Below are 14,899 nucleotides of genomic sequence, written 5' to 3' on the forward strand. Positions count from 1 at the left end.
AACCTGACAGTGGCCTGATGCAGAGGAGTTATAATTTTGAAGTAACTATCTTTTTTGCACTACCTCATCTGTTCAAGGCAAGGGCATTTTGTTCCACCCTTCCGACTTCTTGATTGATTTTTCCCCTTTTGGGGTTCAAAGACTATTTTTGTTCCACTTGGAGCTGATGGCACCTTGGTACCTGGGACTCAGTAACCAAACCATTGTGAGAGTGGAGTTTTTTGAAAGAACCAGAAAAGTGTGGAGGAATGCAGCTGGAGAAAAGGATCCCAGCTAATGACACTAAAGGAAGGAAAGGAAAGAACACAAACTAAAGGTAACAAGAACTCTGTTGCTGCTATACGAAGTATTACATAAGGGGAGAGTAAGGGGCCCGCCAGGACCTGCCTAAGGAGTTAACTGATTCAAGAGAATTAAGGAAGAGTATAAAATCTGGGACTAAGTTCTGAAAAATTATTAGGATTATCCTAATTATTCTAACCACCTTCAGTGGGAAGAGCTAATGAGGCAACTGGGATTTTAAAGGAGGACTGAACTAAATTTAAACTGATAATTTGGAGTAATTGAGAAGAGAAGGAAATGAAGTATTAAAGAAGTGCTTCTAGTAAAAGTAGAAACTTTGCTAAAGAATGGGAGCAACAAGTTTATTATTTATTTATTTATTTATTTATCGCGTTTTTATATACCGTCGTTCGGTTTCGCCATCACAACGGTTTACAAAGCTTCGATGTTTAACAGATTTTCCAAAGGTTTCTGTGGTTGTTAACATAGATTAAATCTTTCTGCTGTTTTATTATTTATTGACTTTAACCAAGAAACGAATTGAAGCTGTAAATACTATTCAGTCATCTAATCAACTATCAATAAAGAAGTTGGAAACCGCCGTTCTTCTCATGTGTGTTTATTGGATGCAGAGTCAGTGTTAATTATCAGTGCTGTGTACAGACCACAGAGAAAGGGCTGGTTTTGCAAAGAGCAGGGTATAAGAACCATTGTTCGTCCCCACACTGGAGTCCTGGGACTCACAAAGTAAAGCTATCTAGTGGGGTGAAGGAGAGACATTGAAGGAGTGTGGTGCATAAAGGGTCCATCTCTTTTCTTTCTCTTAAGTAAAAGGATCTTTCCCACCCAGGGCTTACACTGATTAACCTACTTGTATGGGTCATGAATTCTTCATATTCAGAAGAGGTAAAGTGCTGACTGCTGAAAGGTTTTAGCTTTCTGCAGGCAATCTTTTGCACCCACACAAAAGTAATTGTTCTGTACAGAACCATGCAGAAGACTGGCCATGAATTTTGTACAATAAATTGTGACTTTTTGGTGGTTAGCAGCACTGTATTGAAGGAAATTTCAAGAATACTCCTGGAACCAGCAGGAATTTTGTTTATTCACAGTGCCTGACTATGATTTGTAATTTGTACATTTTGGCAGAAATGGGATAAATTTCTTTGGCTGAAAGTGGATAGCAGGAGAGAACATATTGTGTTTGTTGTTACAGAAATATCTTTGTTTCTGTAGTTTGTATCATATTTGGCCATGCGCTTCATTTATACAACTTTGGTTTCTAGAAATGATGATAAAATGCACAAGTTTTCCAGCAGTGTGGATTTTCTGGTCACCTGATTACCCCAAACCCTCTCCACCCTGTGTCGTGTGAAGAACATCACATAGACAACAATTTTCATTCAGAAAAAAACACTTTATCGTGGAAGGCATGGGCCACGGCATAACAGGACAATTAAACAATAACATAGCATAACACCGACTAATCATACAATTGTTCATTAACCAATCATTACAGAATAAATAACACAGATTTACAGCATTGTTAATATCAAGGCACCCATAAGTCAAGTCTCAGCAGGGGCACATGGCCATGATCACATACAAATCTAATTTGTAGGGGGACTTAGATCCCACTTGCCTGCTGTAGGATTGAAGGCTATAGAAGACATCCCTCATTGGTGATGATGCAGGTGAAGGTCCACCCCCATCCTTTGAAACATAATCATCCAGTTTTAAAAAGGGAGGGGGATTTCCCATGATGGCTATAACAGTTGAAGAATAGACAGACCTAACTCCCACCCTGGAGCTATTGCTCAAAGCTGATCAGACGGCAGTTGCAGAGGCGCCAAAACAAGGCCATCTAGGCTGATCAGATTCCCAGCCCTTCACCACTTGACTCATATTTTTGCCATGTGCCCACTCAGACCTTCGCCATGTGCAGGTGCCCTCCTACTACTATACTGTCACAAAGGGAGTGAGAAACCTCTAAAACGAACAAAGAAATCCTGCAGCCTAGGGAGGAACTCTGAAGCTAATAAGAAGGAGGGAAGTTGGTGGTAGCAGCTGGTGACTGGTCTAAATAGGCTTCTAGGTAACTGGCCGGCACTCAACATGCCCTTTTCTTATAATCTTTGCCCTGGTAGTGAAAATGTTTCCTACTACCATTGACTGAACCAGGCCACTGGTCCCAGATGTTCTTTAGCCTCCTTACACTTTTTGTTCTGCCAGCCTCGGGGAGCGGAGAGGGAGAAGGACATGAGGAGAAAGACCAAGTGGCCATCAGCAGCAGCCATCTTAGGGCAAGTCCAGGCCTGGTTGAGCTAGGTGCTGTGGCCAAGTGATGGCCTAATATCTGGCTAAGTGCCGGGACCTGGCACCTTATTTGCTATAGCATGCTATAGACTTGTTTATATGGTTAGTTAGAAGAAATTCTTCTATGGTGTCCATAAGGAATTTAGAACATTTAAGGGTCTATGTACTAACTGTTATGTGTGCCGTCCACAGCAGACCCGCAGCGCAGCCCTCTCACCTTTCTATGCAGACTCCAGCCTCTGGTTCCTCCTCGCTAGTGGGGGTAGATGCTGGCTCTGACCTCGGGCCGCCCCTGGCGCCTCCGGCTCTGCCACAGTTCCCAGCGACTCAGCTCAAGATGCCATTGCTTGTCGGACCTCTCCGAGTGACCCGCGGAGAGACACCACTACCCGCGCCGCGCCCCTCCCTAGATGCGCATGCTTCACCGATCCTTTTGAAGGGTCCGCGGCGGGAACCTGGCCATAGCCCCGGATGATGACGTCAAACTCTTCGGTGTATTTAAGCTCAGGCCTTGCTCCATAGCATTGCCTTTGCAACAAGTTTCCTCGCTACTCGAATACTCATTGCTGATAGAGAATCGTCTCTACGCTTTGTTCCTGACCCTCATTCCCGGTTCCTATTCTCCTCGTTCCCGCCTGTCTATATTTGGGTACTTGCCAGGTTCTTGTGGCCTGGATTGGCCACTGTTGGAAGCAGGATGCTGGGCTTGATGGACCCTTGGTCTGACCTAGTATGGCATTTTCTTATGTTCTTATGTTCTTATGTTGGATTGACTGCATGGATATCGACTTTGCTTTGCCTGACCACGCTTCAGCCTATCTCCAGACCCAGACCTCCGCTACGCCTGACCATGCTTCTGCTTATCTCCAGACCCAGACCTCCGCTATGCCTGACTATGCTACTGCCTATCTCCAGACCCAGACCTCCGCTATGCCTGACTATGCTACTGCCTATCTCCAGACCCAGACCTCTGCTACATCTGACTACGCTACTGCCTATCTCCAGACCCAGACCTCTGCTATGCCTGACTACACTATTGCCTATCTCCTGACCCAGACCTCTGCTACTCCTGACTACGCTACAGCCTATCTCCAGACATTGATCATTGCTTTGATTGACTCTCACTATTGACTTCTCCGTGATCAGATCTCAGCTTTGCTTGCCATGACCTCCGCTTTGCCACTGGCCCTTATCCAAGCTGTTGATGCCTCTCCTAGTTTACTCCCTGGAAGTGGACTTATTAGGCTCCGGCCTACCTTTGCTCGAGTGCCCTCAGCCAACCTCAGTTCCATTGGCGCCCAAGTTCCAGTACCTTACCCAGTCCAGTGTAGGACTACGTCACCTATTGTCTGCTGTCTCTGGGCTGAACCAACTACTCTTGCTAACCAACCTCGAGGCCCACCTAAGTCCTGACGGCCCCAGCACCCAAAGGCTCAACCTTTGGGTGCGAGGAATGAGGGCTGGTATAGGTGAAGTTCCAGCAGCCTCTGCTTATCAGCCCACTCCACCTGCCTTTCCTCTCAGTTGCTCACACCTCACTCTCACTCATTCCCTCCCTCTCAGGCACACACACACTGGTTCCTTCCCTTCCCACTCAGTCACTCATCCCCTCCCTCTCACTCAACCCTTCCCTCTCACTCCCTCCCTCCCTTCCTCCTTCCCTCCCACTCACTCCTCCAGCGTATCACCTCAGAGCACTGCTGAGCAGGGACAGTGCTAGCTTTTTTGCTGGCTGTGTGAACAATTACCGTGCTGACCCCTCCTCATTCTGTTTTTTTTTTAAATGTTTAATTTGTATTCTTTTTCTAATCAGGGCTAGTGGAAGGGTATTAGGCACCCTAAGTAAATCTTACAGCTTTATGCCCAAGCCTCTCCCCACCACAGCCCTCTCCACATGCAATTTAAAATTATGCATTTATAATACAAGATTTTACATGAAAAAGGACACTCAAAGTATAGTCTTTTGAAGTAAAACTATCATAACAACATGTGTATTATATTTACATGCACTGCTGTGGTGTCAACCAGAAAACCCTGCATAAAAACCAAAAAGACACTTGGAACATATGGTATTAGGACTATTAAAATACATATTGGGTGTGGGCTCGGGCTTCAGAAAGCCATGAGCAAACCAAAATACAATTACAATATAATAAACCTCCCATTCCAAAACAGCACTAACTGCCAGCACTCAAACAGTAACAACCCTACCTATGGAAAAGCAGCACTGCAAATATTACACCAGGCCTTGAAACACAAATATACCACTTATCAGGAAAACAGAACAAACCAAGCTGTAATAGATCCCTACACAGAAACTGCATGCTAGCAAAATACTTCACCTTGGTCACACATGCAGAACACTGACAGATCCTCACTAAATACAGAATAAAGAGACCATAAATAGAAGCATGCAGACAAAAACTGAACTGGAAATCACAACAAATCATACTTTGTATATACTACACCAATGTAAAAACAGAAACATCGCCATTCCTCAGAGAACATCATGCAATACAATAAGAAATCTAAAGCATCAAATATAATAGTAAAATCAAACCAATAAAAAGAATTAATATATTAAAACAACTGATGAATAGATCATCAAATAATTAAAAATGCATATCTATATATATATTTTACATTTCCCAAATACCAATAATATATTTCAAAACACCATACAGATCAAATAATACCCAATTAATTAAAATCAATAAGAATAAAAAAAAATCAATCACTCTCTATCCCTGGGAACATTTGACTTCCAGTCAGCCTGAGATTGTCATGGATTAGTGGGAGGGGAAGGGAGGTGCACAAACTTACTCCTCTCTCATATACAGACACGTTCATTCTGGTGCTCGCACAGACACACAAATACTCTTTCAAAACTCACACAAGCTCACAGATACACGCATTCATACTGGCTCCCTCCCTCTCTCTCAGGCACACCCATATGCTGGCTCCCTCCCTTTGAGATATATATACACACACACACACATACACACACACCCCCCCTGGATCCCTCTCAGGAATGCACACACACATTGGCTCCTGTCCTCTTTCTCAGGCACACACATACATGCTAGCTCCTTCTCACTCAGGCACAAACGTAAGCTTCCTCTCTCTCAGGCACAGACACACACACACACATACATATGGACTTCCTCTCTTTCAGGTGCACACAAACACACACACTGGCTCCCTCTCTCTCAAGCACACACAATAGCTCCCTATCTCTCAAGAGCACAAACATACACTGGCTCCTTATATCTCAAGCCCACACACAGACTGACTCCCTCTCTCTCAAGCACATATAAAAGCTCCCTGTCTCTCAAGTCCTCACACACAATTTGGCTCCCTATCTCTCAAGCACACAAATGCACTGGCTCCCTCTCGCGCAGACAGACAGACAGACACACAATGGTTCCCTATCTCTTAAGCACACACACACACACAAACACAAACACTGGTTCCCTATCTCTAAAGCACACACATACACTGGCTCCCTCTCTCTCAAGTGCACATACATACACATACTGGCTCCCTATCTCTCAAGCACATGCACTCACTGGATCCCTCTCTCTCAAGCACACACAAATGCTCCCTATTTCTCAAGAGCACAAACACACACATACACACACACACACACACACACACACACACAGGCGCCCTCTCTCTGAAGTGTGCACACACACACACACACACTGGCTCCCTATCTCTCAAGCACACAAATGCACTAGCTCCCTCTCACACAGACAGACAGACACACACTGGCTCCCTATCTCTCACACGCAAGCATGCACACACACACACACACACACACACACACACACACACACATACACACACACACACACACACACACACTGGTTCCCTATCTCTCAAGCACACACACACACTGGCTCCCTATCTCTCACACGCAAGCACGCACACACACACACACACACACACACACACACACACACACATACACACACACACACACTGGTTCCCTATCTCTCAAGCACACACACACTCTGGCTCCCTATCTCTCACACGCAAGCACGCGCACACACACACACACACACACACACACTGGTTCCCTATCTCTCAAGCACACACACACTCTGGCTCCCTATCTCTCAAGCACACACACACACGCACACACACTTGCTCCCTATCACTCAAGTGCATATACACATACTGGCTCCCTCTTTCTGAAGCATACACAATGGCTCCCTGTCTCTCTAGGGCACACACACTGGCTCCCTATATCTCAAGCACACACCTACACTGGCTCTCTCTCTCTCTAGCACACATAAATACTGGCTTCATCTCAGACAGACAGACAGACAGTCACACACACACTGATTTCCTGTCTATCAAACACACACAAGCACTGGCTACCTCTCAGACAGACAGACAGACAAACACACACTCACACTCGAGAGGGACGGGATCCTGGGCCTCCTCCACTTGGGCTGCCGAGCCTGGCGCGATCCTTCAGTAACCACAGGGCCTCCTTCACTTTGGCCGCCACACAGGATGCGATCCCCCAGCAGTCACGTGGGCCTCCTTCACTTTGGCTGCCAGGTGGGATGGGATCTCCCGGCGGCCATGTGGGCCTCTTTCACTTGTGCCGCCGGGCAGGATGGGATCCTCCGGCAGCTGCGCGTGCCTTTTTCACTTGTGCGACCGGGTGGGATAGGATCCCCAGGAGGTCCCGCAGACCTCCCGTAGTTTGGTCGCTGAGCAGGGTGGGATCTCCCTGCAACTGCGGGGTCTCCTCCCCTTGGACTGCCAAGCCTGACGTGATCCTTCAGCAACCATGGGCCTCCTTCAGTTTGGTCGCTGGGTGAGATGGGATCCCCTGATGGTCGCTTGGGCCTCTTTCACTTTGGCCACCGAGCATGTTGTGATCTCTCGGCGGCTATGGGCGTCTAAAATTGGTGGTGCATGGCATACACCTTTTTAAAGTTGGTGGTGCCTGTGCACCACTGAGCACAATGGACGCTAAGTCCCTGGATTTGTGAGGCATAAGTAAGCTGTTCCTTCTTTCCCACTGTTTATTTTGCTGTTTTTCTTCAATAAAGATAGTTAAAATTTAACATAGATCTGTAGGGTTTTTCCTTTTGTTTTCAATGTATCGCAGACAACACTGCTGTGCTTCCCTTTCTTACATCTCAAAAAGTACCCTCAGCAACATGAAATTTTCAAAAAGTACCATCAGCAACATTTTCATGCTAAACATCTTAACTATGACACCCACAACAGTAGCAATAAAGTTTGAAAACTCTAATAAGGCAATCTAATGGTGTTTGAGAGATTTCATATTTAATATCTGCTTACAAAGAGAAATTAAATCCTTACCTCAAATAACAATAAGGTTTTCATCCATTATCATATGCATAAGATTGCTATCACATAATATCGGTGACCCTTTTCCATATTGTTCATGTTGTCTGTCATTTCTCACCATTTAGTTTTATTTTATTTTTTTGTATTTATTTGATTTGTATTTTGCTTTTTTTGGGCAATCATCATAGATGATTGTGGGATCAACCAGTTACCTTCAATGTATTTTGTTTATGCTGTTGATAATTTAGAAACTGCCTGCATAGATTTTTAGGCAATTATCTGCAGACTTTACACCAAAGGGAAATTACATGCATATTCTTTACCTTTGAAAATTATCCCACCAAAAGTACCCGCATACATTTATATCTGTTAATGTGCGTGCATAGCTTTTTGGGGAAATTTACCTGCATACTTTTAAAAAAACAAAAGTGGGAGCGTAAGTGCAAAAACCTCTCCAACTCTGCCATTGGAAATGCCGCCTCCCACTGTGGGGAGACAGACTTGTGTACATTCATAGGTTTACCATGCATATCAGTAAGGCTGCCCACACTGCTGTAAAGTCTGCAGACTTTTCGAAGAGAATGCACACGCCTGCCTTCTCTTTGAAAATTATCCGATTGAAACTACTTACACACAATTATACCTGCTAATGTGTACACATGTTAAAAGCCACCCAGATACACGCATATCTCTGCTGCGCACACAAATATTTTTCTAGAAAAGGGGTGGAGAATGGGCGTGGTCTGGGTGGGGCATGGGTGTTCCTGGATTTCTCAAGGAAACCAGTGCGTAAATACTTATGCTCACAAGTGCTTGCTGGGATCCCCTGCTGCATAACTTTAGTTCTGCTATGGATGGTGTGTAAGTCATAAAACAAAAAACATTACACAAATCAGCGGGGTTTTAAGCATTGGGGCTAAAAGGGGGGAAGGAGGGCTATTAAAGTAGGGGGTTTGGAAGTCCCAGTATACCCTTGCTAGGGTGAACCAGCAACGAACTGGGAAAATGGACTATTGTGTCGATGTGTGTCTATTAAAACCCCCCCCACTTACGCGATAGAAGCAGAATTTGTGTGCATAGGCATGTGCCCACTTGAAATAGTGCACACATGTGCGCACTTTCAGTCTATTTTATAACATGCGTGCATATACGCACGTATGTTATAAAATAGCTGCGTTCCTGGGCACAAGCCGGCAAACATGAGCACATGTGCACTTGCATGCCTTTTTAAAAGTTACCGTCATAGGGGTAGATTTTATAAATCTGCGCCCGCGCGTACTTTTGTTTGCGCACCAGGCGCAAACAAGAGTATGCAGGATTTTAATAGATACGCACGTAGCCACACGTATCCATTAAAATCCGGGGTCAGCGCTCGCAAGGCTGCCCAAAATTGGCAGCCTGTGTGCGCCAAGCCGCGCAGCCTGCCTCCGTTCCCTCCGAGGCCACTCCAAAATCGGAGCGGCCTCGGAGGGAACTTTCCTTTCACCCCCCCCACACCTTCCCCTCCCTTCCCCTACCTAACCCACCCCCCAGCCCTATCTAAACCCCCCCTACCTTTGTTGTACAAGTTACGCCTGCCCGAAGCAGGCGTAACTTGCGCGCGCCGGGCCAGCCACCGGTGCACGATTCCCAGGCTCGGGAGCCATTTTGGAGGCCTTGGCCATGCCCCCGGGCCGGAACCACACCCGCGGCCCCGACCCCAAATGACGTGTCACCGCGACACGCCCCCGACACGCGTCCCGGGGCTTGCGTGCGCCGCCGAGTCTACTCAACATAGGCTCGGCATGCGCAGGGGGTACTTCGGCAGGGGGTACTTTGGTGCGTACCCCTTTGAAAATCTGGCCCATAGTGTTTTGAGGAAAAATACATGCATATTTAATTAATTAATTAATTAATTAATTAATTAATTAAAAAAATCATTTATCGCCTAACAGAAAATATCTTCCTAAGAGATTTACAACAAAAATTGAGAACATAATTTATAAAATTACAAAGCACATAAAATCAATTATATAATAACATTCTCAACCTTCTGGGCAGTTTTTCTCTAGATCCTTTCTATCTGGCACCTTCTATTCACCGTTAGGGCTGTTCAACTTGGAGAAGAGATGGCTGAGGAGGGATATGATAAAGGTCTTTAAAATCATGAGAGGTCTAGAATGGGTAAATGTGAATCGGTTATTTACTCTTTTGGATAACAGAAGGACTAGGGGGCACTCCATGAAGTTAACTAGTAGCACATTTAAACTAATAAAAAAAACCCTCTTTTTCACTTCACACAATTAAGCTCTGGAATTTGTTGGCAGAGGGTGGGTTAGTGTAGTTAGTGTAGCTGGGTTTAAAAAAGATTTGTATAAGTTCATGGAGGAGAAGTCCATTAACTGCTGTTAATCAAGTTTTCTTAGAGAATAGCCACTGCTATTATGGCATCAGTAGCATGGGATCTACTTAGTGTTTGGGTTCTTGCCAGGTACTTGTAGCCTGGATTGGCCACTGTTGGAAACAGGATGCTGACCTAGTATGGCAATTTCTTATGTTCTTATGAGCAAGTTCATACATCAAAGAAGCTTTTAAAGCTTTCTTAAATTTTAAAAGATCTATCTCTTCTCTCAGACTCATCAGTAAGTTGTTCCAAAAATGGGGAATCATTACAGCAAATGATCTTGCCTTTAGTCGGGCATGTTGACACATTTTAACATCCCGGAACTTTAAAAAACATCCTTTCAAGGACCTTAAACTTCTACTGGATCTATACCAACTAAGACAATTCTTCAATTACTGTGAGACAATTCCTTTCAGGGTTTTAAAATCCAGAGTCAGATTCTTGAACTTACACCTGGATCTTACTGGTAACCAATGCAACTTCAATGATAGCAGCTTTGTGGGGGTTCTCCTGGAGCTTCCAGTTACTACGCGAGCTGCCATATTCTGAATAATCTGCAGTTTTAGGATGGTTCTAATGGGCAATCCGAAAAATAATGCATTGCAGTAATCAATATACAATAGAACTGAAGCAAAATCTACAGAGCTCAATATCATCACATCCAGGAAAGGCCTAATTTGTTTAAGCAATTTGATTCTCAAATAACAATTCCTAACCAAAAGAGAGACATGTTTTTCTAAATTCAAAACTGAATCTAATCGAACTCCAAGAGATTTAACCTCCTCCTTTGGAAAAATCTCCTCCCTCATCCATTTCAACAGAAGATCTGATTTATTATTTCCGAAAAACAGAATTTCTATTTTCTTGGAATTTAACACCAATTTACTATCTGATACCAATTATTTCACCAATTCCAAACAAGATAATTGCTCATAATCAGCTTCCCTATTTGGTCTCCGGGGCACAAGGATCTGGATATCATCCGCATATATATACGGCCAATATCCAGCTTTCCGAATGATCTCACTGATACTTCTCATTAAAATATTAAACAGTATTGGTAAGATAGAGGAGCCCTGTGGAACTCCAACACCCACTTCATTTGCAACAGAATAATTGTCCTGAAAATACATCACTTGTTTTCTCCCTACCAAGACATTTTTTAACCACTTTAAAACAAGACCATCGATACCTAATAATTCACAATGTCTCAAAAGAAGTTGGTGATTTACCACATCAAACGCTGAAGAGAGATCAAGCAAAACCAATAATGCCCCTTCTCCTTTATCAGTTAATGGAAGAGCATAATCAAACAGAGACCAACAAAGTTTCCATACTTGAACCTCGTCTAAAAGCAGCCTGAGCTGGATCTAATTCAGCTGATTCTAAAAAATCTGAAATCTGTTTTGTAACAGCCTTTTCCAGAACTTTGGCCAGAAATGGTAAATTCGAGATCGGTCTATATAACTACATAATCTTGGATCCAACTTTTCATCCTTCAATAAAGGGGAAACTAATGCTGTTTTACACTGAATTGGTACAGCACCCAGTGATAATGATGTATTAATCAATTTCAGCAAACAAGACAAGACCTTGTCTGAACAGCCTTTAAGCAACCAGGCTGGACAAACATCAGAATAAAAATTGGATGAATTAATCTGAGAAACCAATTGCTTAACCTCCAAAAGAGAAATAGTATCAAAAATGACTAATTTAGTCTTCCTGTTAACATCACCAGGTGTGTCTATCCAAACATCCTCATAACGTAAATCACCTCCATTCAATTGACCCACCAAAAGATCTACCGGGTGGCAATCTGGAGTATCCACAAACATCACTTTACCTTTATTTGGTTTTCCAAGCAGTGTCTTCACCATATTATAAATAACTTTAGGATTATATGCCATCATATAATTGTATCATATTTTTTGCTGATACAATTGCTTTAAAATACATAGACTTACAGTTAGCCAAATCTTTCTGTCTTCAAAGCTAAAATTTCTGCACCATTTTCTCTCAAGATGACAACACTTTCTTTTAAAATCAGCTAATTCTGTAGTAAACCATGGAGAGGTTCCACACCTCCCATTTAATTTCTTTTTCTTAGTTTCCACTCCTTCTTTTCACATAGCTTGTTGTAACAGATCAAACCACCCCTGATACAGGGATTCATATCCTGTCTTGTTCTATCTACTTTCCTTGAGACAGTGAAACTAAAATGAATAAAAAAGTGATCTGTCCAAGGCAGTTCTTTGTTCCCATTGAATCTCAAATCACCATTAAGCAAAACTTCAGAGGAACAAAAATCAGATCTAATAAGTGTCCCTTAACATGAGTAGCTCCTACTACAATTTGCTGTAAACCCCATACATACAAGACCTCTAAAAATTCTGAAAACTTAAAACCAGACGAGAGATGTTTATGTAAATTAAAATCTCCTAGAATTACTAAATGTGAATATTTAGTGGCTAAAACCAACATATTTTCTGTTAGCTCTTCCCCATGAGCTGTAAGAAAATCTGGGGGGCAAAACCAAAGGGAAAAGACCACAGGTTCATACAGTTCCAATCTGACCATGATACTCTTTGAACCAGGAATTTGGTCAGTAAATATAACCTTAACTATAAATTACAGCCACTCCTCTTCCCTGTTTTCCTTGTCTATCGCTACTAACAATTTCATATCCTTTTGGCCAGATTTGAGTTTTGGAAACCACCGAACTCTTTGAAAACCATATTTCTGTTACAAATAAAATATCAATGCTACCATCTAGGATAACATTGTGAACTGAAAGCCAGTTTTTACAGGCTGAATGAGCATTAATCAATGTGGCACTTAAGAGCCTACCCCCAAACTCAAGTTTGTCCAAAACATCTACATTAAACCTACTGTGTTCTGGATCAGACAGACATCCGAGTTTGCCATCCAGGCAGATAAACTTTCTTTCCAATCAGTCCTCAAGACAAAGATTCTTTAAGTTTGAAATTATTTATTGTACAGATAGATTCTACTTACAATTGTTGCATCTCAAATGTAAGCCCCAAGGCAAAGATATTTGGTAACTGGAGACAGGATAGCAGGAGGGAGAAGAAGGTCTCTTGAGTTGCAGGAGTTAGTTTATGGTGGAGGTAGGGAGCTTGAGGGATATGAGGCTGATTTAGTCTTCAGAAGAAGGCAGTAAAAAAGAAGGTAAAAACTTGATCGTTTCAGGGAGTTTTACAGAGAAATGCTGACTCTAAAGCCCACTTGGGCAAGACTGGGCTCTCGTTGAGTGCTACTAAGGGAAATGCCTCCACAAGCTGGGGGCAGGGAGGGGCAAGGTCCAATGGCAGCGAGCCTAAGAACCATGTGACGCAGGGGAAGCATGAAAGGCAGTTCATTGAACCTATAAGGCACCTAGGAAGACTCAAATTAGATTGAGGGGCATTCAAGCTCTTCCGATAGTGAGAGAAAGTGGAGGGGGGAGGGAGCTTTCTTAAGGGCAAAGGCTCCTCTTAAAGGCAAGGCTCACAGACTTTTATCATAGGTTACAAAAAGTGTTTCAGTATCAAGAATCCTCAGAAGGAAGGGCTGCACTAAACACAGTTAAACTACAGTATATACAGATACAAACATGTACCCACTGCTGGGGACAGAACAACTGCCATAATTAATATTAACCAAACATCTCTTATCACTAAGAATAAGCCCCCTCCATTTTCTTCCACATCTTCTCCTTAGACTATATCTGCCCCTAGCCCTTAAAACATCAATTAATTCTCCTCTCATTATAAACCCAAAGAGCTCCAAAAGAGGCTCTACAAGAGGTGACCCTCTTCGGCTTGCTGCAGCAGCTCAACGCAGTAGCGGCTCTTCCCAGCGAAGATAAAAGATCCCAGCAGGTGACGTGAGAGGAGGTAGGCAGGGGCCCACGGAGTCAGGCCAAGGGGAGGGGGGCTAGCGACCTGATGGTGAAATGAGTCTCCAACCTCCTCCTGCTGATTTTTTATGAGGAGGAAAGCCCCAGTGCACAGCCCCAAGGCCGCCCGGTCTTTCAGCCTCACCGCAGTAGTGGTTCTTCCTAGCGAAGATAAAAGGTCACATTAGGTGTCGTGAGAGGAGGTAGGCGGGGGCCCACGGAGTCAGGTCAAGGGGAGGGGGGCTAGCGACCTGATGGCGAAATGAGTCTCCATCTTCCTACTGCTGATTTTTTATGGAGGAGGAAAGCCCCAACTTGGGTATTAGTGCAATTACAAACCCCGCCCCAATCCCATCCACAAGAACATGTGCAGGTAAAAGGATGCACATAAAGACCCTATACATATACTTTTACCTGTTTATCAGGCAGGCAATTTTGTAAAAGCCCATTTCCATGAATAAAGCACTGTTTTACCCACAGAAATGGCTTTGAAAATTACCCTTCGCTTGGCCTTAGCATGCATGCCAAGCTTTAAGCATAGGACTCCTTAATATCTGTCAAGAAAGTGTAATTGTCTCATGTGTTTCTTTTTGTTGCATGCTACTGCTTTCCTTCTAAGGACGGCTTTCTAACAGTCTCACACAATTAAAGGGCTGCAAGTGGGATGTAAATAATTCTCAGTA

The 14,899-nt window shown here is 43.6% G+C and overlaps 1 protein-coding gene across 2 annotated transcripts in view; it reads right to left on the bottom strand.

The window, feature by feature from the left end:
- The window catches only part of FERMT1 (fermitin family member 1), a 213,159-nt gene that overhangs the window by 65,071 nt on the left and 133,189 nt on the right, over positions 1–14,899 (bottom strand). The gene's annotated exons all lie outside the window — the stretch shown is intronic.

The sequence above is a fragment of the Rhinatrema bivittatum genome, chromosome 3, assembly GCF_901001135.1.
Source record: "Rhinatrema bivittatum chromosome 3, aRhiBiv1.1, whole genome shotgun sequence".
NCBI lineage: Eukaryota > Metazoa > Chordata > Amphibia > Gymnophiona > Rhinatrematidae > Rhinatrema > Rhinatrema bivittatum.